Here is a 26,717-nt window from a genome sequence, read left to right on the forward strand (position 1 = left end):
GCTACATACATGGTTGCGCATATACAGGCAGACAAAATACTTACACATATAAAATTGAGATAAATAAATCCCTGAGACATACTCAGTAAGGTCATGTTACAAACGTACAAATTAGGGTGGGCTTACTTCTGACTTCTGTTTAGGCAAATATCACAGGTGCTGCAGGTGGTAGCACCTGCCCTAACTCCCATCCCAGAGATGTGAAGGCTACACAGCATGTCTGACTGACCCACTCCTGTACCCTTAGCCTCTACTTCAATCCCCGACCTACCAGGACTGTTCTGTACTTATGTGTGGTCTGGATTTGGGGTGTCTTTTTGTGTGTGGGGGGGGGTGAATTCAGACACTGTTAGAGCTCTTCAATCACCTTTGTTTGAAGTCAGTTGTGCTTATGCCTCAGGAAATAGCATTAGTCCAAATGGAATATTGATCCGCCTTGCCTTTCTTTTTTAAGACAACTTTAAATAAACAATGATAGCAGCTCAGTCTCTATGTGGGTCACCTAGTAAGGAGATCAGGGACAGCATCTGACATGAACTCTGTTGCCTGCTCTTGGATCAGTTCCCCTAGACGGCCACAGAGGAAGAGGATGCAGGCAGTCCTGAAGAGGCTTGATAGTCTGGGGTCACTTGGTGAGGGAGGAGGGCTTCCCTTTTCTGAGGACTAAGGGGTGGGGATAGGGGAAAGAGGGAGAGGGAGTAGGACCAGGAGGAGATGAGGGAGAAGGTTACAATCGGGTTCTAAAATGAATAAATTAATTAAAAAAAAAACAATGATAGCTTAGAAAGAATTCTTATGCCATATATTTCTTTTCAGTTTCATACTAACTAGCTTGTTACTTAAAAATATATGCTAGCCTGGTAGAATTGGTGTGATTCCTTACGGGTTTATTACATTGGAGAGAAGAAAAAGCTAATTGAAAGAATGTGTTTCTTTTATGTTAGAGTAATTAATAAAATTTTAAATAATTTACTGAATAGTGTGTTGTAGAAGATATTTTTAAAATAATCTGTCTGATGTTCTCATTAACTGTCCTTTAAACATACATAAAATATCTAAATTAACTCTTCCCTGACATGTGTATTACATCCAAATTTTTCATAAGATAATTATAACTTTTAAACTTTCTTTGAAACTATTGAAAATAGTTTGTTTATCTAAAATATTTTTTACACAGCTCTAAATGGGATATCTCTGTCAAATCCTTTCCATCTGATCTCAGGAAACCCCACAAAAGAGGAGACAGAAAGAGTGGAGGAGCCAGAGGGAATCCAAGGCCCTTTGACTCAACTGGGCAAAGCTCCTAGGAACTTACAGAGACTGCAGCAGGAAACAGAAGGCTTACATGGGTCTTGGCTTACTTATTACAGATTTCAGCTTAGCATTTTTATCAAAGTCCTGGGTGGATGAACAAGTGAATTTCTGATTCTCTTGCCTACATTGAGAGTTCTTTTCCCTCTGTTGGGTTGTTCTGTCCAGTCTGGATGTGATGGGTTTTGTTTTATCTTATTATATTTTATTTTTGGCATATTTGGTTGTTAACTCTTGGAGGCCTGTTCTTCTCTAACGAGAGACAGAAACTGAGTGAATCCAGAGGGATCCAGAGGGTGGGCAGGAACTGGTAGGAGAAGGCAAGGACCGTAATAATGATGTAGTATGTAAGAAAGCAATTTATTTTTCATAAAAGGGTAAGAAAGAAAAATAAAATGCCAAAAAGTATGATTTTGCAGCTTATTTATTATCACTATTTTCATTTGTCTTAAAGAGTGTCAATGTTTATCCTATCAGTCCTTATATTTAGAAATGAAACCCGGGATGCTCAGTATGACATGTTTAACAATTCTTGATGGCACATTTAAAAAAAAAATATGAGTGAAATGAATCATTGCATCAATGTTTAAAAATATTTTCTATAATTAGAGAAGAACTTCAGAACTGTCTAATAAAAATATAGCCGCTGTCAGAATCAATAAAACACTCACATGATTTCCTTACAACTTATCAAATGAGACTACACTGTAATATGAACACAGAGGTCGTCCTTGGTCTCAGGTCAGTTTGTTCCATAGACTCAAGTTTTTTGGTTGATCTGGTTTCACACTCCTGGACCCTTCTATGCTGGCATTTAAGGTCAATTAGAAAATACAAAGTAAATTTTACCTATGAATGGCCTCCTTATATATTCAAACTTAATAGCTTCTTGAGTCTCCAATCTAACTCATATTAATGATCAGAAAACACTTTTTCACACTATTGTTGTTGAAGCTACACATATTCTTTGTTATTTAATGTAAAGCCAACTAATTTATTATTACATAAACACTTGAGTTCAGCAATAGAATTGATGTGTATCTTTTGAATGTTAAGAGAGACTATGATATCCACACCACAAACAAGGAAAGGAAAGGAAGGAAAGAAGGAAGGAAGGAAGGAAGGAAAGAAGGAAGGAAGGAAGGAAGGAAGGAAGGAAAGAAGGATGAAGGAAAAAGGAAGAAAGATATTAATATCTTGGAAGAATATAATGACTATCAAGCTCAGTTTGAAAACTGAAAATTTTCTCAGTAAAAGAAATAAAATAGGGAGTGGCTCTGGGTGAGAGAGGAGGTCGGGAGGAGCTAGAAGGAATAGAGGGGGTAGCTGTATTCAGATTCTATTGTATGAAAAAAGAAACTTTTTAATAAAAGGGGAAAATAAATAAAATAGTCTGTTGGTATAATGTTCTTGTGGAATGCATACAATTTACCCTTGTTCATTCAAATGCTGATTTCTCTCCCCCACTATCTTGTTTCAATGCATACATTGCATTGTGATGCTTATTCTAAGCATCACCTGTCTCAAGTTTGTATAAACATGCCACCATTTGTTCTCTGTTGTCAATTAAACAACCAGCCCCAATGCTGAGCCATGGCGAGAATAGGGTGGGACCTCCTGGTCTGGAGTGAGAGGAGAGGAAGGAAGCAGAAGAGGGAGGAGAGAATCCGGAGGAGAGGTCTTGGAACCACATGGAGAGATGGACCAGACCTAAGATAGGACTAAAAGCAAATATAATGGGTGAAATCTGAATGGTAGGAAACTATGTGGGCTTGGAGGTTTAGGGTGGAATAACTATTGCCCAGCATTGTGCTCCAGGTTAATTAAATAAATCCCAGTCTCTGTCTGGTGATTTGGGAATACAGCTGGTTTAGGACTAACAACTGCTTAACTAAAAGAGATATCAATAGTAAATATTAAATAACCACAACAGTCACAAAAGAAGAGAACAGGAAAGGGTGATTTAAAGATGGAGAAAATGGTGCTTCAAGTTCACACAGTTAATAGCGTCTCTGCAATGAATAATGAGAAAGAAAAAAAAAAAGAAAATTATTTGAACCATTGATTTGAAATAATGAATTTCATGAGTAAAAATGTCTGCTGCATGCTTAGCCTATAGGACACACACTTCTGAAAATTTAGGATCCTGGAGACAAACAGAAGATTATACAAGCATCTAGAAATCAAAATGAAAAACAAACACATTGGCAGGGATTAAAAATCAAAGCGGTTTTAACTAGAATTGAGTATTCAACCATATTAGCAAAAATTAAATAAAATAAAAGTATTTCCATATATGGATATATAAAAATCATAAAACGATTTTCAATAATTTCCTGGCAACTTAGCATCACGGGAACAGGAGAGCAAGCCACCAACAGAGGCTGTAACATTTTCTCTCATTGGAAGCTGAGATTTAGTCACGGGATCTCAATGAATTCATGAAGCTTATATATTGAGATAATTTACAACTTTCGGAGAATTAAAAAAAAATAATGAAAACAGTTATAAAGATCATGAGTTACATTCAGGAGATATTATGTAAAATACTCCTAATCGCATCTTGCGTAACATGTTTCTTCAGTGAGAGAGTACCTCATTTTTAGAGATAACTTTCCACAATTAACTTTTACGGAAGCCAAGACCCTGTCTCAAACGTCTTCCAAATTCAGACCAAAGCAAAAGTAATGCCTTCCGAGTTTTTAGAAAGCTTAAAGACAATTGAATGTTGTGAGTGGAACAAACAACCAGGGTGAGTGAGTGGACAGAATCTCTTTGATCTCCAAAGCACATGTGAAAAGCTTAGCTGGGCAAGGCTAAGGCATCTTCTGCTCTGCACAGCGACTTGCAAATACCCCAAGTGGCAAATAACTAAGTTCCCGTTGACTGACCACCTATTGTGTATAAAGTGTTAGCTCTGGAGCCGTGAGAGGAGAGCAACGTGCACTGTCAAGAAGACATTCTATGGACACTATTTTTGGGCTACATACTAAGCCACATTGTTTAGGGCTCATGGGAGAAATGGTTCTATTTTTCCATCTCTCTATGTCTGAGGTTTGGACTCTGTCCAGTTTCCACCAACCCATTTTTTCCCCTCCTAGAATGCCAATTATAGCTTTTATTCTGTTCAGGAGGGAAAGCAACAGATAAAGGAAATTTGCAACACTTGAAAAATCACATCAATGGCAAGAGACTAAGAAAGGAATTTTCTGTCAGAAACAATTTAGAGGAAGAAGTTACAAACACTTTACAATTTAAATATAAAACTAGAGTGGGAGATGAACTTGAAGTTAAACAGCCCTAGTTTAGAGCTTTGGAAAACAAGCATATAATCAATACCACCATGAGTATGTTTTCAATATGTTTTGATTTGGCATAATGAAGTATTGACTTTCTTTTTTCTTAAATATCAAATGAAATTATGACCACATAAATATGTATCTAAGCATGAGCTGCATGGCTTAATTTCTCCAAACAAAGCAATGTAATTAACAAGTTGGTGAAGTGAAAATACATAAAGGATTAAAACATCCGAAAAATGAACAAATAATCTAATTATAGGTAGAATTCACCAAGAGTTCAAAAAAAATGCCATACCACATATTAAAGACTGAAAATGCATTTAAAAAAAAAAATACTATATAAAAAATCGGTTGGCTGGATGTTCCCGTAGGAGCCCTCCTCAGATTGGTCAGTGTGGTCTCCAACTGGCAGGTGATTCTCAGGGAATGGCCAGCGCTCTCCTGTGGGATAACGGGGCTCATCAGGAGTCCAAAGGCTCTCCTCTCACCAGAGGAAGTCTTGGAGACAGCTGCCCTGCCACTGGCTTTCTTGCTCCGAAGTTAATGAACTGCAGCTGCCCAGTCTCTGTGCTCAGACACTGTTTGCTGGGTGCAGCCATCTTGAAGAACCATCGGTGCCAGAAGTTCGGTCAGTCTCCTTAGGAAGACAGGTTAAGCTTTGGAGAGGCATCTGGGGCTATTCCCATGGCCCCCAGGCATCAGAAGGCCTGAGGTTGGAGCTGCTGGCCCCAGTCCCCAGAAGGTATTCACTTGCTGGTGAGCACCGATAACCATACTACAATCCACAGACCCAAAGAAGCTGAGTAACAAGGAGGACCCTAGGGAGGATGCTTAATTCTCATTCAAAGGGCAAATAGATAGACACCGGAAGCAGTTGAAGAGAGGGAACAGGATAGGAGCCTACCACAGATGTCCTCTCAAAGACTTCACCCAGCAGGGGATTGAAGCAGATGCTGAGACCCACAGGCTAACTTTGGGCAGAGCTCAGGAAGTTCTAGGAAAGAGCGGGACACAGAGCAGACAAGAGCTCCATAAGAAGACCAACAGAGCCAACAAATCCGGACCCATGGGGGACTGCAGAGACTGATTCACCAACCAAGAACCATGTAGGAGAAGACTTAGAACCCCTGCTCAGATGTAGCCAATAGGCAGCTCAGTCTCCATGTGGGTTTCTTAGTAAGGGGAACAGGGGCTGTCTCTGGCATGAACTCATTGGCAGGCTCTCTGATCACCTCTCCCTTGTGGGCTGGGGCTTGCCAGGCCACAGAGGAAGAGGATGCAAGCAGTCCTAATGAGACTTGATAGGTTGGGGTCAGATGGTAGAGGAGGAGGGCTCCACCTTTCTGAGGACTAGGGGAAAGAAATGGGCGGAAAAAGGGAGGGAGGGTGGGAATAGGAGGAGGCAAGGGAGGGGCCTACAATTGGGATGTAAAGTGAATAAATTAAAAGGGACACCCAAACTTAAATAACACCCACATAAAATTCATGCTGGCATATTTATCTATGCCAAAGTATTTTGCTTTCGGGATTGTAAAGAGAACTGAGGAATATATTGTTTGAATTCATATGCTGAAGCTTTTTCTTAATGAGACAAATGACTTGAAGATATAAATGACTTGGAGAAGGTCCAGATGTGAAAAAAAATAGCCCCAGAAGCGTTTAAAGCAATACTCAATGAACTAGCATTAAAAGACAGATGGTTTAGGGAAAAATCAAGCCTGTCTGTGCCTCTGTCTTCTTAAGTACAGCAAAATACACAGTTGTTAAGCATACAATTTGATGAATTTGAACAAATGAATACAATTACAACAGGGAAATACTGGTGAAGACAGAATTTGCCTCTCCACAGCAGGGTATTAAAAATTCAGTCCTGTTTATAAACTCACGCCTATTCATTCTTTCTTGGTGTTCTAACTCTTTTATAAATATACCAGACACATCCAAGCTGTATAAACCTATTAATAGGCCTGTACTCATGTCAAACTGGAAGCTAGAATAGATTAATCTGTGATACTCATTCCAGTCGAAATCTTTTTGTAAGCAGAGGCTTTTTGTATCTCTTGAATGAATTCTGAGTCAAAAGAATTTCTAGGCACATATTTAATCTGGGGAGACGTTGCTCAGCCATGTTCCGAAACAGCATAACCATGTTACCGACATGCTAGCGATCAGCAAGAGTTCCAGTCACGCGACTAACATTGGTGTTGTCATTCTATTTAAGTCTGGTATTCTGACCTATGTAATTATAACTGGTACTTCCCCGTTGAATATTGAATGCTTTTTCCTATTTTTTTTCAATCATGTGGCTTTTGAAGTAGCAGTTCAATTTTTTATTTCTATATTGTTGGGCGTAGTTACAGAATTAACATACACGTTATTTTGCTTTTCATTTTGTTTCCTTGTGTGTGTGGTGTGTGTGTGTGTATGCACAGTCATGTGTGTGTGTGTGTGTGTGTATGTTGTGTGTACATATGTGTGGAGGTCAAAGGTCAACATCTACTGTTTTCCTCAGTTGCTCTCCACTGTATGTTTTGGGAAGGTATCTCTCCCTGGACCTGGAGTTCATCTATTCTGCTATGCTGGCGAGCTAGAGCCTGCATCCTCTTCTCTCCACCTCCCTAGGGTGGGATTTAAGGTTGATTCTCCTGCTCCTGGCTTGTTACAAAGAGGCTGGAGATGAAGCTCACTGCCCCATGCATGTGCAGCAAAGATTTTACCAATGAAGCCAACCTCCTACTTTTAATTTTCTTTTCTCTTTTATTGTTTGTTTGTTTGAGACAAGGTTTCTCTGTGCAGCCTTGGTTGTCCTGGAGCTTGCTCTGCAGACCAAGCAGGTCCCAAACTCACAGAGATCCTCCTGCCTCTGCCTCCCTGAGTGCTGGGATTACAGGCTTATGTCACCGCACCCGGCTACATTTCATTTTCTGTTTTTTTTGTTTTTTTGTTTTTTTTTTTTTTTTTTTTGTCAATGCAGTTTATTCAGGAACCTTGAACAATCTTCTGACCCTGGGGAAAGCCAGCCCACTTTAAATAGCCTCTGGGTAGCCAACCTCAGCATGCCACGTGGGCAATGCAGATAGGTCCACATACATGGAAGCAAGCCAGATCCTCAGCCTTAGCCAAATGTGGAGTTGTTCCTGACAGAGAGCACTCACCATCGGGAAGGTGGAAGGCAGAAACCAACTCCATCTTTCAGGCGCGGCATTACGCAGCTCTCTACAGTTCCCCCTTTTTGTTTTGGACGCATCAGGCAAGAGTAGAGGTCTGATCTCTGATATTAGAAATAAATTGGAATTTTGTACTGATGTTCATTTAGGTGTCATCCACCCAAAGAGCATCAGACCCGTCTGATACCTTTTTCTCAGAGGCAGGACCTGGGGCATCAACCCGCATGCAATCAGACATGCTCTTCTCTGGGTCCAAAGCGGCTGACCCTGAGTGCAGTGCTTAGCCTCGCATCCTGAGCATAACATTTCGGCTTTTTATGGTAGCCAACCATGCTTGGGGAGACTGTCCTGCTTCAATGGCTGTAAATAAAACAATTCAAAGAATCAATGAAACCAAGAGCTGGTTCTTTGAGAAAATCAACAAGATAGACAAACCCTTAGCCAAGCTAACTAAAAGGCAGCGAGACACCATCCAAATCAACAAAATCAGAAATGAAAAGGGGGACATAACTACAGACACTGAGGAAATCCAAGCAATCATTAGGACTTACTTCAAAAGTCTATACGGAACAAAATTTGAAAATTTAAATGAAATGGACAATTTTCTTGATCGATTCCACTTACCAAAGCTAAATCAGGACCAGGTAAATCAATTAAATAGTCCTATATCCCCCAAGGAAATAGAAGCAGTCATCAAAAGTCTTCCATCCAAAAAGAGCCCAGGACCAGATGGCTTCAGCGCAGAATTCTACCAGACCTTCAAAGAAGAGCTAACACCAATTCTCTTCAAACTATTCCACAAAATAGAAACAGAAGGAACATTACCAAACTCATTCTATGAAGCCACAGTCACCTTGGTACCTAAACCTCACAAAGACTCAACAAAGAAAGAATTTCAGGCCAATCTCCCTTATGAACATTGATGCAAAAATACTCAACAAAATACTTGCAAACCGAATACAAGAACACATCAAAGATATCATCCACCATGACCAAGTAGGCTTCATCCCAGGTATGCAGGGATGGTTCAATATACGGAAATCCATCAATGTGATCCACCATATTAACAAATTGAAAGAAAAAAAACACATGATAATCTCCCTAGATGCTGAAAAAGCCTTTGACAAAATCCAACATCCATTCATGTTCAAAGTATTGGAGAGATCAGGGATACAAGGCACATATCTAAACATAGTAAAGGCGATATACAGCAAACCTATAGCCAACATCAAACTGAACGGAGAGAAACTTAAAGCAATCCCACTGAAATCAGGGACAAGACAAGGCTGCCCACTCTCTCCATATCTCTTCAACATAGTTCTGGAAGTCCTTGCTAGAGCAATAAGACAGTTGAAGGAGATCAAGGGGATACAAATTGGAAAGGAAGAAGTCAAATTATCACTATTTGCAGATGATATGATAGTATACGTGAGTGACCCCAAAAACTCTACCAAGGAACTCCTACAGCTGATAAACACCTTCAGCAAAGTGGCCGGATACAAAATTAACTCAAAAAAATCAGTAGCCCGCCTGTATACAAAAGACAAAAGGGCTGAGAAAGAAATTAGGGAAACAACACCCTTCACAATAGCCACAAATGACATAAGGTACCTCGGAGTAACCCTAACCAAGGAAGTCAAAGACTTGTATGAAAAAAATTTCAAATCTCTGAAGAAAGAACTAGAAGAAGATATGAGAAGATGTAAAGATCTCCCATGCTCATGGCTTGGTAGGATTAACATAGTAAAAATGGCCATCTTACCAAAAGCAATCTACAGATTCAATGCAATGCCCATCAAATTACCAACACAATTCTTTACAGACCTGGAAAGAAAAATTCTCAACTTCATATGGAATAACAAGAAACCCAGAATTGCTAAAACAATCCTCTACAATAAAAGATCTTCTGGAGATATCTCCATCCCTGATCTTAAGTTGTACTATAGAGCAACAGTTTTAAAAACTGCATGGTACTGGCATAGAAACAGAATGGTGGATCAATGGAACCGAACAGAGGACCCAGAAATAAACCCACACACTTATGGACACCTGATATTTGACAAAGACGCCAAAACCATTTCATTTTCTTAATGGCAGTTTATGATCAGAAGTTTTTTTTTATTTTGATGAAGTCCGATTGTTTATTTTTAAATGGTTATTTCATTCTGAGTCATGAAAACAACTTTACGGTTTTATTTAAGAGGCACGGTAGTTTGAGCACTTCATTTGTTACTATAATCTATCTCTAAGTAACATTCACGTACAGGAAAAAGTAGTGGTTGAATTGTGTTTCTTTCTCTGTGTGTTTGTCTAGACATTTCAGCATCCTTTGTTGAAAAGAGCTTTTTGACACGTGTAAATTCCTTTCCTCCTTGAACCGTTGCAATTCTATCAAGCTATTTCAGGACTCTATGCTGCTATCTGTTACTTTTGTTTCTGCAGTCTCTTGATCATTGTGACTTTATTCTAAATTCTGAAAATAGATAAGAAAAATATTCTAAATTTTTCAAAACTATTTTGGATATTCTAGATTGCTCACAATTGCACAGACCAATTAAGAGCACTTCATCAGTTTACATCTCTTTAAAGCCTTTTAATATTTGGATTTTATTATTGGATCTATAAGTCAACTCAACGAAGATTGCCATCTTAAGGGCTTTGGGCTCTCTAAGTCCTAAAATTGATATACACATTCAATTGGTCAAATCTTTTTTTTTTTTTACTATTCTTTATAATTTTTACAACTTTTATTTTTCCTTTTATTGATTTTATCAATGTTCCTTGAAGACTTTGTACATACGTCATCCAAAAATAAGAATATTTTACTTCCTTTTTAATCTTTATGCCTTTTCTTTTTTTTGAGTCATTTTCTGGCTTGGATGACCAATACACTATTGAGTGGTGTGCTGTTTTGAATAGGCTCATATGGTTGATTGCTTGGCTCACAGAGAAGGGCACTATTAGGAGGTGTGGCTTTGTTGGCATAAGTGAGGCTTTGTTGGAGGAAATGTGTCACTGTAAGGAACTGCTTTGAGGTCTCCTATGCTCAAGCTACACCCAGTGTGACACACAGTCTTCTGCTGCTGCCTACGGATCAAGATATAGAACTCTCAGCTCCTTCTCCAGCACCGTGTCTGCCTGAATGTCACCATGCTTCTCACCATGATGATAATAGACCAAACCTCTGAAGCTGTAAGCCTGTCCCAAATAAATGTTTTCTCTTATAAGAGTTGCCATGATCCTAGTGTCTTTTCACAGCAATGAAACCCCAGCTAAGACAGATGTTGGTATCGGGAACTGAGGTGTTGCTGTGATAGGCCTGGCCATGCTTTTGTTTGGAGGAATATGGATTTGGTGCTTTGGATTAGGAAAGCAGTGGAATGCTTTAAGCTTAAGGGGCTATCCTAGTAGGAACATGGAAGACAGTGGTACTGAGGGTGATTTGAACTGTGGAGGCCTGTCTCAAGAGGTTTCAGAGGACAAGAATTCACTGTGGCTACCTACTTGAAGATACCCTATGCTCAAGCTACACCCAATTTAAAACACAGTTTCCTTCTGCTGCCTGTGGTTCAAGATGTACAACTCTTAGCTCCCTCTCCAGCATCTTGTCTAACCATGATGATAATGAACTATACTTCTGAAGCTGTAAGCCTGTCCCAATGAAATGTCTTTTTTTTTTAAATAAGAGTAGTCATGGATTAAAAAAAGAGAGAGTTGTCATGGTCTTGGTGTCTCTTCACAGCAATGAAACCCTAACTAAGACAAGTAGACAAGTGTTCACAATTTCTTATCTCATAAGGAAATCCCTCGAATTATCATCCTCTTGCTTAATCTTTAGCTATAATATATCTATAGATTATATGTATATATTCTTGTGATACTGATATATTTACTTAACATACCAAAATTTTAAACTTGTTTTTAATTCTGTGTGTGTGTGTGCATGCATATGTATGTTTGTGTCATGAGTTAAAGGTAGCATGGAGGCCAGAGCATTGTATCCCCTGGATCTGGAGTTACAAGATGTTATGAGCAGCCTGACAGAGGTGCTGGAACTGTATTCTCTGAAAGAGCGATATGCTCTCTTAACCACTGAGCCATCTCTTCACTCCCAAGTCCTCGAGATTTTATCTGTGCCTATGTTACAGTTCATATTTTCTTACTTTGAAGAATCTCCATTTTTTTACTCATGTAAATTAAATGTGTGTATTCTAACCATGTTTTGATATTGAAATCCTGGTTTGGCTTAATTCATTACTTTAAGGAGTCTCTTCATTTGCCATCTGTTTTTCATCACGTGAGATGAGAAGTCAGCTATCATTCAAATCATTGTTTTACTGACTAGAGGGTATCGGTTTTTCTCTGGCTGCTTTCAATAATTTTATTTATCTGTGGTTTTTAACAGCTTAAACCTGATGTGACAAGATATACCATCTTAGAGTCAATTTCTATTGATTTGGTTATGACTATGCCATATTTTCTTCCATTTAGTTAGACATTACGAGAGTGTCTGTATGTTTGCATTCTTTAAAGGCTGTCAGATTTTGTTCTAGTTGAGAATTAAATGCCTTGTGATTTCTCTCAACTCTCTCATAATTTTTTTTATCATTATAATTTCTTGGAATGAATCCAGTTCAGTTCATTAGCTCTAGGACATGATTCTACCTTGGCCGTCCAAAGATGCGACCTTTCTGTGATCCTAACTGAACACGTAGTAGTCATCAAGGCGTCTCCACTCCACTCCGCTCCTGGTACAGCAGCACCTGCTGGCGAGCTCGCACAGCCTCATCTTGCACATGAAAAACCCACGCTTCCACGTGTTCTTAAGGCATGATCAGTAACCTCTCCTCCAAAGTACTGTTCCTTGACTATCCAAACTCTTTAGGCACCCAGCATCTTCACTGCCTCCTCAACTCACTGGATGGTGGCTCTCCTCTCAGACCCTGTCTTCTTTCCTTACTATGAACTTCCTAACAAACCTCCACGTAGAAAGCCTAGGGAATGAGCCCGCCTGAGGTGGATCCATTCCATTAAAGATTAGAACCCTTAGCTAGCTGCTGTAAGGTGTTTAGGAAAGTTGCCCTGGCCCAGTTTCACTGGGTGATGGTTTTGTTGTGTTTGTTATTTTTACTTAACATAGGCTCTCACTGTATAACCCAAGGTGTCAGGAACTACCAGCAATCCTCCATCCTCTGCCTAAGTGCTCACTTTGCATTTCTAACACTGATGGTGTAAGTCTAAAATTAGTTCATTACAGCTGAAAGACCAAGTCATCCATTTATATAAACATTAAACATAAAAGATAAAAATAATTTATACTAACTAGAAGTACTGTTTTCCACACTCATTCTTTGCTATGAAACTGGAAAGAATTGAATTCCTTGAATATGCCAGATACAGACTCTTAGCTATAAACATCACTAAATCTAGTCCTAGGCCATGAATAAAAGATTCTTAGGAAATTTTTAAAGTAACATTTAAAATACAATAATGAAAATGTAGTAGGACTTCCTAATTTGCTTTCGCCAAAGACAAATAAACAATTTTTAAAGACTTGAGGTTGAGCCTATCGGTGTAGAGTATTTGCCTGGCATGTGTGAGGCCTTGATTTTGACCCCTCACATCATTTTAGGCATACAAATAGAGCCCAGAGAGCAATTTGTGGTAGACAGTTCTCTTCTTCCACCCTGTGGGCTCTGGAACTCAAACCCAGGTCATCATCAGTCTTGAAGGCAGGTGCCTGTACTCACATCTTTTTGACAACTCAATATATGTATGCTCGTTTCTTTGCTTATGAGACAATGTCCCATGCATCACATACTCTCTTTGAATTTGAAATAAGGCTGAGAATGACCTTGACCTCCTGAATCTCCTTCCTCAACCAGCTGTGCACCACCACACTAAGTTTCTATGCTGCTGAGGCTCAAAGTCAGGGCTTCGTGCAGGCTGTCTAAGCATACTGCCAGTTATCTGCACCCTCAGCCCAAGATAAATTATTTTTAGGTAAATAATTAAATTTTAAAGTATACTGACTATCTCATTATGCTTCTTGGAAGGAGCATAAAATTTTTTTAGACAGTTTCTTTTAAATATTTAACCTTTATGAAACAAGATAAACTAAACTACTGTTTAAGTCAGTAAACTTAACCAACTAAATATTTATCTCTATATTGTCAACCAGAGATAAATCTGCAAACTCTTGCATATCCTATCAATTGTTGGATTGTGCTTGTAATTTTCTTTTCTTTCTTTCTTTTTTTTTTTTTTTTTTTTTTTTTTTGGCCCCCAATTCAAAGTGCCATTGTTTTCTGAATTAATTTAATTCTTAGAAGCTGATTTCACAAAGATTAGGCTACCTTCATTTCTAAAGACCTAGACAATCAGTAAGCCCAAACATTCAGAAAAGATTAAATTAAGCTGACTATAATAAATCAAGTTTCTATCTAAAGATAATTTGAAAAAAAACTGATGAATTTGTTACACAATATTTGTGTTTCCGGTTTTAATATTTCAACGCTAATAACTGAAAGTCAGAAGTAAACTCTAGTCTAATTTCCACTTTGTAGATGTTTGGTCTTAGAATAGCCTACCAATTAGGCAGTCTAAAAGGTAAGGTTTTGTGTGATTATTTCATTCAACATTATGGAAGAACTCTCCCACTGTACATGGAGTCAGACTTTGACTAGGAATACTTTGCCTGAAGTGACAGAAACATTTTATCTGTTATGTTATCCTGTCAGATACAACCTTGGCTACCCAGTGTTTCCCTAATAAATATGCAGTGGATAAATGAAAAAGGCTTTTCCGAAGTTGCCGAGCTGGGAGTCAAAGACAGGGCTGCCTGGCTCCAGACTGAGTGCTCTTGCTACGCTTCCTTGCAAAACAAGATGATGAATTCTCGAAGTAAGTTTAAATTTTAAATAGCGCAGTTTTGTTTAATTACGAAGAAATTTTCTTAAATTTTAATTTGTGGCCAACCATGGTTTCTCATGAGAAGTCAGGCTTTGGGGACACGTGTGTCTGTGAAAGTTCACGTGCTGAGAGAACAGCTGCCTGTGACTGAGTCTATGGATCTTCCTTTGTGTTTTGAAGGTGTTGCTTCAGAATTAAGGGGCTTTCTGCCTGACCTCTGGATTAAACTTCAGATTATTTATCTTAGCACAGAGTGGTCATAGAAGCTGATTTTTTTCTGTCTTCTGGATTAAGTCATTTCTCCTAGTAAAAGACTTTAGACTCGTGAGAAGGAATCTGAGTTCGGAGATGGTCCGCTGTGACTGCTCAGGCCCCTCTGCTCACTGTGTGGCCACCATCAGACTCCATCAATCTCAAGATGAGTTGGTTAATCAGATGGAAACTGTGCCAACACTAGTTTCTGGAGACATTGGGGAAAAAAATGTTTGTTTGTTTGTTTGTTTGTTTGTTTGTTTTTAACGCTATGATTATAGGAAAGATGTCATATCATGAAAGCAGACAGATTTATAATTCAAGTCTAGATCTTTGATACAGTTTGATGGTATGTATATGCGCTAGAATTATTTTCTATTTTAATGGAATTTTTACTTGATCAGGACTTCATGAGTTTCATAAATCGGTGTATGCCAATATTATCCAAACTTGAGACTCTAAAACAGGTCTTAGCAAGTCATTAAAATTCAATGTGTATTTAGTACATAGAAAGCCAATACATTTGCTTGTACTTCAGTATACATTCTGAAAGCTTTCTTTCTTGATCCTTTAACTCTGGTATCTTGAACTTTTGCCACGGTTCTTTTGAATGCCCACAAAATACTTCTTAATACTTCATATAAATGAAATAGTCAAAAAACAAAAACTTATGTAGACAAAAAGTATTAATGGTGGTCAACACCAACCAAATATTTTCTAAAGGACTTACATGTTTATCTAAAATGTACACTTTGAAATATTGACTTTGTCACATTAAACTCGAGTTTATTTCAAGGGCAAAAAAAATGGCACCTTGTATATATATCACATAGCTTCAGTTTAATTCACCATGTAGATGACTGTCAGTTGTATTTATTATTTCCTATACACATGAAAACCCATAAACAAATTCTATTCTGCAAGTTATTTGCAGCATAGTAAAATTTTAAATCCCCCAGAGGACATTCACCAAATTTTATGGCTAATATCTTTACACTGCACATGCACGTAATAAGAAACAGAGCTGTCATTTTTAGTTCAACGGACTTTTATAATGAGATTTATACTTCTGCCAAGAAGTCTGAGTTTCACAACAGATATGCTGAGACAATAGAAGACAAACATGAAACTTTATGCTTAGTCCAAGGTAGGGTTTTGCCATACAATTTACTTGCTATCTCCAAGTAAATGAAACATTCTGTGGAAAATTAACCCAAATTTAAAATGAGTTTATAGAATAACTCTTAAAAGATAAATAGGCTGAGAATGGTCTGATGTGATAATCTCATCAGAAGGGAGCTTGCATTAATGAACTGGATTGTGTCAATTAATTTGAACAGTTCATCTACTGTGAAATGGCTATTACTTTATCATGGGTTTTATTACTATGCAAATCCTTGAGTAATAGCAACTATTGATTTTAACAGCCCTTACAAAGCCACCTATGTTCATCTTGGTTAAATATGAGGTTAGCCTACTGTAAAAATATTGCAGAGGTCCTTCCCAGGAAACATAAAAAAAAAAAAGCAAGAATTGATTCCTTTCATGCAAGGAACAAGATTGTGGTGCCCTCCCCCTCTGGGCTCCATTTAACAAATTGACCCAGTCATTCTTCTTGGAAAACGTACTAAATCATTAGATGGCTATTTTAGCTCTTCATTTACATACTGTTGGAGAATAAGATGCCTGGGATAAGAACACAAAATCCAATGTCTCCCTGACAGTCACCCATACCTATCATCTCTTGCTAAGAAAATTAGAGGGAGTAGCGATGTCCCGTAAAACAATTTCAAAATTCATGGAGCATCGGAATTTTATGGGAAAGGCAAGGGATATTTTTAAATACAAGTCTCTCAGTGAAGAATTGTCTTGGGCCCCACACAGCCTTTGAATGTTCCCCATAAATATAAATTGCTCATACTCTAGCATTCAATAACAATGAAGAGGTTTTACAAGAACTGACCTGGAAGACCAACAGAAAAAGAAACACTGAAGTGAAGCGAAGGCGTTTGCCTTGTGATTTTTTTTTACTTACTTTTTCCTTCCTATTTTCAGTGAACAATTTAAGTTCTGTACGCGGACAATAAATAACTTAGACGAGGATGTTCAGCTATTGATTTGGCAATTCTCCCTTGTCGGTGGTTTAGTTTTACAGACGCAGGATCGCTGAGACAGGTGGCCCTAATGACATCGTTGGAAAGAAGATGCCACTGCAAGCAGCTTAGACAAGACAGCAGCCTTGCGAAGGCGTTATTTACACCCTCACTGAAGATCACTTCCCTTGTCACTGATCTCTCTTTCCTTAAACTTGCACTCTACATACCAACTGCTATCCTCCTTCCCTGTCTGTATGTAACATGTCTATGACCCAGGCTCTGGTTATTACTTTCGTCTCGGTTTATATATTCAAATATTTGTGACTGTCTGCTCTTCTTTATCATTTTTTTACATACATGGTCATTATGCATATTTACGGAGCATAGTGTGGTGGTGCGAGGCGTGGGTGCAGTGTGACAACAAGCAGGACACGTTATGTGATCTTCCCTCTGTGATGAGAACAGGAGATGAGAGCTTTTCAAGTAGGACAAAGAAACCCCCTCCCCCACCCCACCCCACCCACGTCCTTGCTAGAGCTCAGGAATGCCAGAGGACAGTTTGTTTCCTGTTTCTCTGTTATCTGACTGAGAACTTCTGCCTGGTGGCCCTCTGTGACCACAGGACTGGAACGGAGAGGGTACACCTGGACATCTGGTTAGCTCAATGGCCTCAGCCACTCATCCCCTCCCCAGTACCTCACCCCAGTTTCTATCCTAAGTGAAAAATATTGTAATAACTAATAATTATTATTATTATTATTTTAAATTATCTGATATAAGTAAAAAATAGAAGCATTATAAAACCATTTAATTTTAGAAAAATAAACGCCTATGAAATTTTAAAGAAAGTCTCCCAAACTTGCAGCTCCATGGTTAGGAATTTTCTGAAACTCTTGTCTGCAAGAGGCTCTGCCTTCACTCTCCTTCCCTTCTAAGACTCCACCTATGAAGCCATAATAAACTTCTCCCTAATACTCTGCTTCCTGTGGCCTGAGAATTTAACTCTCCAAATTTGCAAGGCAAGAACCCCAAAGCCACTGCCCAGGTTTGCCTTTGGTAGCCCTTGAGTTTTCTGGGGCTTACCCACTCACGGTTAGAAAAGCTCTGTCTTTCTCAGTCATGCCCCAGCATTCCCATATCACTCGGACATTTGGACATTTATGTGAGGCAAAGTCCTTGTAGTGTCTGTCCATTTTTACACAGTTTCTACTTTCTTTATATTTTTTTTAATTTTGTAAATTAAATGTGTGTGTGTGTGTGTGTGTGTGTGTGTGTGTGTGTGTGTGTTTATGGACATACATGTGGATCCGTGTGCCAAGGCACTTGTGTAGAGTTCAGAGGACAACTTTGTGGGATCTGTCCTCTCCTTCCACCATGTGGGTCCCAGGGATGGAACTCAGGTTATAAGGGCATAACAGCAAGCACCCTTACACACTGAGCCACCTCACCAGTCCTGTGGTAGGTTTCTAGGGAAATAGATATTGATTCTACAAGTGAAACATATATAACAAGTGATATCCTAAAAGTGAAACATCATTTCAAAATTTCCCAAGAGGTTCCCTGGTAAATCACGGGTCTTCAGTCTTTTTCATCTGCATCAGAGAGACCACTGTTATTTATACGCCAGCTAATTTGGGTAAGAATGATAAATGCTTCTAACATAGATGGCTAAAATTTAAGAAACAACTTTTTTAAACTCTTAAGAACTCTTATTTACTTTGTCAAAACTATTGGCATATTTATGCTTCCTTGCATGAGGTCAAAGTTTTTACTTAATCCAGAACCTTCTTTGTGTATACTTCCGTAGCATTCCCTGTAAAATGCTGTTTGTTGCCCTGTTTCCTGGAAGACCACCCGAAAGCAAGAGTAAACACCTTGCAAACATCTGGCTGACTCCTGGTTTCTGGTTGACCAATTGCTGCGGCTTTGTTATAATCACTCAATCACCAAAAGAATGCAAACTTGTAAACAAAACAAAAACACCGAGACCCAGCTACTGCGGTTTATTTCCTGTTTTCACTTAGCGGCAGCACCCACAGTTTCGTTGATTGGCACACCGTTCATAATTCAACATATCCATACAGCTCATAAAGCAAATTACAGCCCGCTACAGTAAATGGCATCACGAGGAGAAAAGAAGTACTTGTTAATTAGGTTTGCTTTGATGACATCAGTATTGAAAACGGATGCTCTCTGGGGCCCTCACAGTTAAGACTCAGCGGCTTGGGCTGGATTCAGGTAAGCTTTTCTCAGTCCTGGACTGGTGGTGCCCACCTTTAAATGCCAGCACTCAGGAGGCAGAAGAAGGACAGGTCTGTTGAGTTTGAGACCATTGTGTCTACATATCAAGTTCTGGAACAAGTGGCACTATCCTGACACTCACGTGAGGCACCATGAGCTGACCAAGAATCTGTGACTTAGACAGATCATAAGCCCTCGGGAAGAGCCCACTACTGTTATTCTGCCACATGGATGTATTATTAGGCTGACTCTTCATGACTTACCTTTACACCCACATCTCTCAACCCTCACAAGGGAAACTTCATTTTCAGTGGATGGTGATTAAAAAGGGACTCCAGTTGGTCAACAAATAAGTAGTAAGAGATTGCAGGAGGTTCGGACCTAAATGAGATGTCTCTATCATAACGACTACTCCAAGGCTCAGGGATTACTGCAGAAGAGGGAAAGGAAAGAGTATACAGCCAGAGGCAGTAGAGAGCTATAAGGAAACAGTGTCTTCAGGACACACAGTCACACGTATGAACATATATAACAGTTGTCACAGGATGCACAGCACCTTGCAAACTGAGGTCAGACCAAGGGAAGCCAGGCACCAACTCCCTCCTGTAGCAGAAGAGCTATTAGAATTCCACCACTAGCCAGGGAGCTACAGGGTCAGCTACTGGAGGAGAATCCGTTTTCTCTAAGAAGTAACTGCTCATAGTTGCTTCTGCCATGGTCCAGTCAAAGAATATATGAACAGCACAAATGAGATTTTGTGTGAGAGAGAGAAAACACAAAGTTATTTGGGTAGGGAAGGGGGCATGGATCTGGAAAGAGTTGGGGGATGGGTAAGTATGGACTAAAACACATTGTACAAAATTATCAAAGAAGTAGTACACACACACACACACACACACACATGCACACACACACACACACACATGCACACACACACACGCACATACATGCACACACACACACACACACACACATACATGCACACACACACATGCACACACACACACATGCACACACACACACATGCACACACACACGCACATACATGCACACACACACACACATGCACACACACACGCATGTACATGCACACACATGGTTATATGCCTTTTCCTTCCAATCATTAAACAAAAGAGACATGATTAGACTGTCTTTTAAGTCCATGTAGACCAACTCTGAGTCCCTATAATCGTACCCAAAAAGGCAGTAACTGCTTAAACATTTTAGTAGCAAAGTAAGTATCACCTGTAAAGCCATTTCACCTGAACCCCAAATGTGATCAACAGTAACCTGACTGTATTCTAGATGAAGCCCAGCTGCACTCCCATGCAACAACAACTCATGTCTTCATATGGCAGCTATCAACACTGTGTTGTCCCTTTTCTAAGTTAAATGGTAAATTATTTATCCATTCTATCTATATGTAACCTGAGCCTAGTGTCTGTCAGGCACACTTCTGAGGATTGAGGTGACAGCAATGCACACAATGTGCATTGTCCTCATGGGGTTCATAGTCTACTGCAGAAAACCGCAAATACAGTGAAGAGCTGTGAATATGCATAACCATGCGTTGGTTAGTGCCATCCTCTGTATACATGTATGTGTACATATATACACACATATATATACATATATACACATATACACACAAATACAGAGCCGGATACAGACATGGAGGGTAATAGTTCAGGTAAGGTGATGAAGAACTCTCTGAGATAATGGTGATCTAATCAAGGGAGAGTAAGCTGCACGCATGTACGTCAGAATTTCGCTCAGGTAATGTGAATGACAGGTGCCTGGGCCCCAAACAAGAGGAGTGGCTGGCCTTTTGAAAACTGTCTCAGTGAGCATGCTTGGAGCTGTGGTCCATCAGCCAAGTAGATTCTGCCACTCAGAATCTAGATTACTTATACAACACAGGGAGTTTGGATTTTATGTTTTTAACGATGGAAAGCCTTTCAAAGCCTGCCATCAAGTGTCCCTAAAACAATTAAAAGATTTGGAACAGACTCACAATCTGAATTCACTCCCTACTAACTTACTGTACCTTCTCGACACATATTTTAAATCATGGAGACCAAAAGTAAATGAGAATAACCTCAGATCTGTCTTTGAGACCAGGAGAACAGAACTATTTCCCTCTAGTCTTCACTCTCTACTCATTTGCAGGCCTGCGTTCAAGCTACATTTCTGATGAACTATGTCTTTTCTTGGATGTGTAAATAAACTTTCAAACTTTTTGCATGTGTCATTTTTCAAGGTCTTCTAGGGTTATGGTTTTAGTTTGAACTGGAGCAGAACCTTGGATTTATCTTTAAGAGGCATTTATTCATTCTGAATGATTGGGATTCAAATGCTAGGTGTCCTCTGATAGCCTGGATCAAGCTAGAAATCCTTTCATTAAATATGTATTTATCATTCTTTCCCTGAGAAAGACTCTTTGATAGAATATGATCATATATATTATTGAAAATTATGTATTAGCATATGATACAGTACATGCTATATTAACATTTATATGGGAAATATAATACTGAGTGACTATGTCTCAGTCCCACTTTCTCACTAGTTGTGTAATACTGACTTGTCCAAACTGCAAAATCCTCATGGTCAACTAACATTGCAGAGTTTCCAGTGGTCTAAATGAGAAGATACATATACAGCTACTATAAATGTCCGGATTGCAGCAGACATCTGAAAAATCATAGCTATTTCCAAAGTTGTTTTAACTTTATGATAAAAGATACACTTCCCAGAAGAAATCCTATCCTTCTTTCTGCATCCTCCTTACAGCTAGAGCACCATGTCACGGAATTTTACTACTGTATTTTGCTTACTTTGTTATTTCGATGGAATACGTAAATGGAAAGCCAATTAGCAGTTGTCATTTTGTTTGTTTTTCCTTCTTTCTTTCTTTTTTTTCTCTCTCTCTTTAATTTTCCATCCCCCATCTTAAGCAGCTAAACAGGTCTTTGTGCTCTTTCTTTCAGGGGACAGTTGTGTTTTATGACAGAAAACAGAAGTTGCTTGTAAAAACAAAATGAAAACCAAACAAACAAAAAAACTGTGGCATGTCCTAGGACAGATTGTACTGCAAACACACATGGAGGGAGGGAAAGGGGGGAGGGTTGGCTAATGGATTTAAGGGAGGCTGGAAAGAGCAGTAAGCAGAACCCAGCAGGGAGTCCACCAGGTCTTTTTCTTCATGACTGTCAGAGGCAGCCTCGGAAATGGCATGGAGAGGAAGTGTCAGCACAGTTGCCACTGGGGCACCGCAAGGGTAGCGGGGCCATTTGGCTGGAGAGGACTCTGTGAGCCTAGGAAACAGGCTTACAAACGTCAGAAGACAAACAGCCTTCTAAGAGTACATTTCATTACAGAGCTATCTTGAATGCATGACTCTATAATGGAGTTGAAGAATTCATAATACTCTCGGTAAACTCAAAGAGTAGCTGAAACTCAATTTTCCATGCCTATCACCAATAACACAAACAAACCAAAAAAAAGCCATGCATTCTTATGTGCCAGTTACTTAACAATTTAACGATTTAGAATCTTTTTCTATTAAAATTTTATGCCTTTATATTTATATTTATATTTATATACCTTCATTATATAGAAATGAACCCAATTCAGAAAGCATTAAATATAAACTCTTGCTGTGTAAATACTAGGTGCTTGGTTAAAAAAAAATTATATAAAAAAGAAAGTATACAAAAATAGGTAGAGGTTACATAATACCAAAAAAAAAGAAATCCGTAAAAATATTTTAATAATTCATTTAGAATGATATATATACATACATATGCCATTCAGAAAAATAGTCCAAAAACTAAAGAAGCAAAAGAGAAGTCATTACTTCTCATAGCCTAAACTAAAATGGGTGATGGTTCACTGTTCCCAAATCCTACACTGTGGATGTTGCAATGACATTGTAGGACTTGATAACACGGGATAGAGTTTTACAACAGTCTATGTTAAAACTTGTATAGAGCTTAGTAAAAACATCCTAATTTCAGAATGAATGTTTTATCAGACATACGCTTGTTGTTAAAATGCATGTTGTTGTTATAGTTCAGGGCACATATAAGTATATGTATACATATATGTATGCATGCAATAACAAGTAGCACCAACATCAACAACAAAAAGCCATGAATTTGAAGGAGAGCAGGAAGGAGTACATGGGAGGACTTGGAGGGAGGACAGAGAAGAGGGAAATGCTACAAACAAATTATAGTCTCAAAGATATAAATAAATATCTACTGCTAATTTATCATATCTTCTCTGACCAATTTTGAGTTTTACTAAATGCCATTAATTTTCTACTAGGATCATTGTGGGTAGGTTAGCCTATGAACTTTTCTGGGTCCAGGATGGAGGTCCATTCTCTATTAGATTTTTTTTTTAAAGAACACGGGTAATTATAGTCACTCTGCTTTTATCGTTATCATGCCTTAGAAACTCCAGACAATGTCAGTGGTGAAACATCCCTTCCAGTCAAAATAAATGTGATCACACAAATTCAAAAATTGTCAGTTGGCACATTTTTATCATTTTTCTTTTAATGAGCATTACATTCTGTGGAAGCTTACTATACAATGGGTAGTGAAGAATTTAAGTGCAGCTATACCTTTTTGTAACAATGATTATGATAGTCATTGTTTATATCAAATCAACCATATAAAGAAGCCACAAAATTCCAAAAACAATTATGAAATTATTACCAAATTCTTATTATGAATTTTCTCATGAATATTTTCAAATGTGAAAACTTGAAATTTTCTAGAAACAGTTTAAAGAAATAAAACCAGGGACTGGAAAGATGACCTCACTGTTAAAAGTACATGCTGCCTTTGCAGAGGCCCTGAGTTTGGTTCACAGAACCCAGAACATAGTAAAAATGGAAATCCTACCAAAATCAATCTATAGATTCAATGCAATTCCCATCTTCATTCCAACACACTCTTTTACAGATCGTGAAAGGACAATTTTCAGCTTCATATAAAAACACTTAAAAACTCAGAATAACTAAAACAATTCTCAATAATAAAACAACTGTTTGTGGTGTCACCACCCCCAAATTCAAGTTGTACCACAGAGCTATAGTCATAATGACACCATAGTATTTACACAGAAACAGATAAATTAATCAATCAAATCAAATTGAAAACACAGACATAAATCCTATATAGTCAATTATATTTTCATATAGAAGCCTGAAATAACACTGGGAAAAAAGACATCATTTTTAACAAACGGTTATGGTCAAACCGGATGGCTTCATGTAGAAAGTGCAAATAGATCCATACTTATCACCATGCACAAAACCCAAGTCCAAGTAGATCAACAACCTAACATAAAACCAGGTACACTGGACCTATAGAAGAGAAACTGGGGAATAGCTTTGAGCTCATTGGCACAGGAAGACTTTCTGAATAGAACACCTTTAGCACAGGCACTAAGATTAACAATCAATAAATGAGACCTCATGAAACTGAAAATCTATTGCATAGCAAAGGGCTTTTTCATTCAGACAAAGCAGCAACCTACAGAAGGAGAGAGATTTTACCAGCTACACATCCGATAGATGTCTACTATCAAAAATACATAAAGAAATCAAAGAACTAAAGATCAAGAAAATAAATAACCCAACTGAATAATGAAGTGTAGTTATAAACAGAAACTTCTCAAAAGAGGAAACTCAAATGGCTGAGAAACACTTAAAGAAATGTTCAATAACCCGAGTCATCATTAAAATGCAAATCAAAACTACTTGGAGATTTTCGTTTTACGCCTGACAGAAGGGCTAAGATCCATTAAAAAAATGACAGATGGCTTATGCTGGTGAGGACGTAAAATAAAGGCAGCACTCATCCATTGCTGGTGAGTGTGTGACACCTTGGCGATAGCCATCATGGAAATGAATGTGATGTTTCCTCAGGAAGATGGGAATAGCTCTACTTGATATCTAACCGCACCACTCTTGATCATATATCCAAAGGATACTCCATCCTACCACAGAGAAACTGTTCAGCCATGCTCACGGCTTCTGTAGTCATAATAGCCAGGAATTGGAAACAACCTAGATGGCACCCGACTGAAGAATGGATAAAGAAGATGTAGTATATTTACCCAATGGAGTATTACTCCACCATTTTTTAAAAACTGAAATCCACAGGTAAATGGATGGAACTAAAAAAAAAAAGCCATCCTGAGTGAGGCAACCCAGAAAGACAAATATGGGATGTGTTCACTTATATGTGCATACAGCTGTTAAGTCAATGATAACCAAGCTACAATCCACAGAACTACAGAAGTTAGGCATAGAATTAGAGGCTGGTGGAAAGTGGTGGACAGATAGATCCCTCTAGGAGGGAGAAATAAAATAGATAGTTATGGATGGATAGTGGAGGGTGGGGGACAGAAATGGAAAGATCAAGTGGAGAGGGTAAAGAGAGAGGGGAACTAAGGAGGGAATACAGAAAGAGACAGCTAAAGCTAAGGGCCATTTGTATAGAAATTAATACAGTAGGAGCTTCCTAAAATACACAAAAAGGAAGGTGGCATGAATGAAGTTGCCAAATAATAGGGGAGACAGAGGCCAAACTGAACATTTCTTGTCACCAAATGAAACTTCCAATACTGGGATTAGGTTGCATCTATTTGGGTTGTTGGTCAAAGAGATCCCATGGAAACCCCTAAATGATCCAAACTGTTGCCAAGACTATAAGTTGTTCCCCAGAAGCAGATAGCAAACTCCATTGATAAAGACAACACCCACATAACTCACTGACCTGGTGCCTAGGTAAAGCCTTCTCCCCTATTGCTGCCATCTTTGGTACAGGAGTTTACTCTGCATACTGCCAAAGGAGAAATGTAAGCACAAACCCTTTGATCTACATTGGTGTCTTGCTTACAAGATACACAAGTACAATGGTGATGTAAAGCTTGAGGGTGTAACCAAGCAATATCTGATTTGACTTAAGGTCTACTCCATGAGATCAAGCTCATACCCAACAAGGCTTGGGTGACCAAGAAAATGAGACCAGCTAGTCCAGGGACCTAGGACCAAATACTACTGTTATGAAAAATAAAATAACAGCAATAAAACGACTCCCAATGACATTCAAATCAGTGCCTTGCTCAGCCGTCCTCACCAAAGCTACCTCCTGCAGCAGGAGAGAACAAATACAGAGACCCATGCCAGACGATATGCAAAAAGTGAGAGACCTTGCCACACTCAGCCCTAAACAGGATGTCTCCACCAAATCTCTCCCCTCCTCCCCTTCCATCTGACTCTAGCCTACCAGATCTAGGATTGGCCTCATTGTCTTCCTGAAAGAAGTAGACACACGCCCTCATCCCTAACCCAGAGCTATCTCCAGTTGATAACCACTTACAGGTGGAAATTGACTTTCCCCCCAGGGAGGGAG

General features: G+C 38.8%; 1 protein-coding gene across 2 annotated transcripts in view; it reads right to left on the reverse strand.

The window, feature by feature from the left end:
- Positions 1 to 26,717, reverse strand: part of Bmp5 (bone morphogenetic protein 5) — a 116,848-nt gene that overhangs the window by 73,330 nt on the left and 16,801 nt on the right. The window lies entirely within an intron of this gene.

The sequence above is a fragment of the Meriones unguiculatus genome, chromosome 6, assembly GCF_030254825.1.
Source record: "Meriones unguiculatus strain TT.TT164.6M chromosome 6, Bangor_MerUng_6.1, whole genome shotgun sequence".
NCBI classification, from domain to species: Eukaryota; Metazoa; Chordata; class Mammalia; order Rodentia; family Muridae; genus Meriones; species Meriones unguiculatus.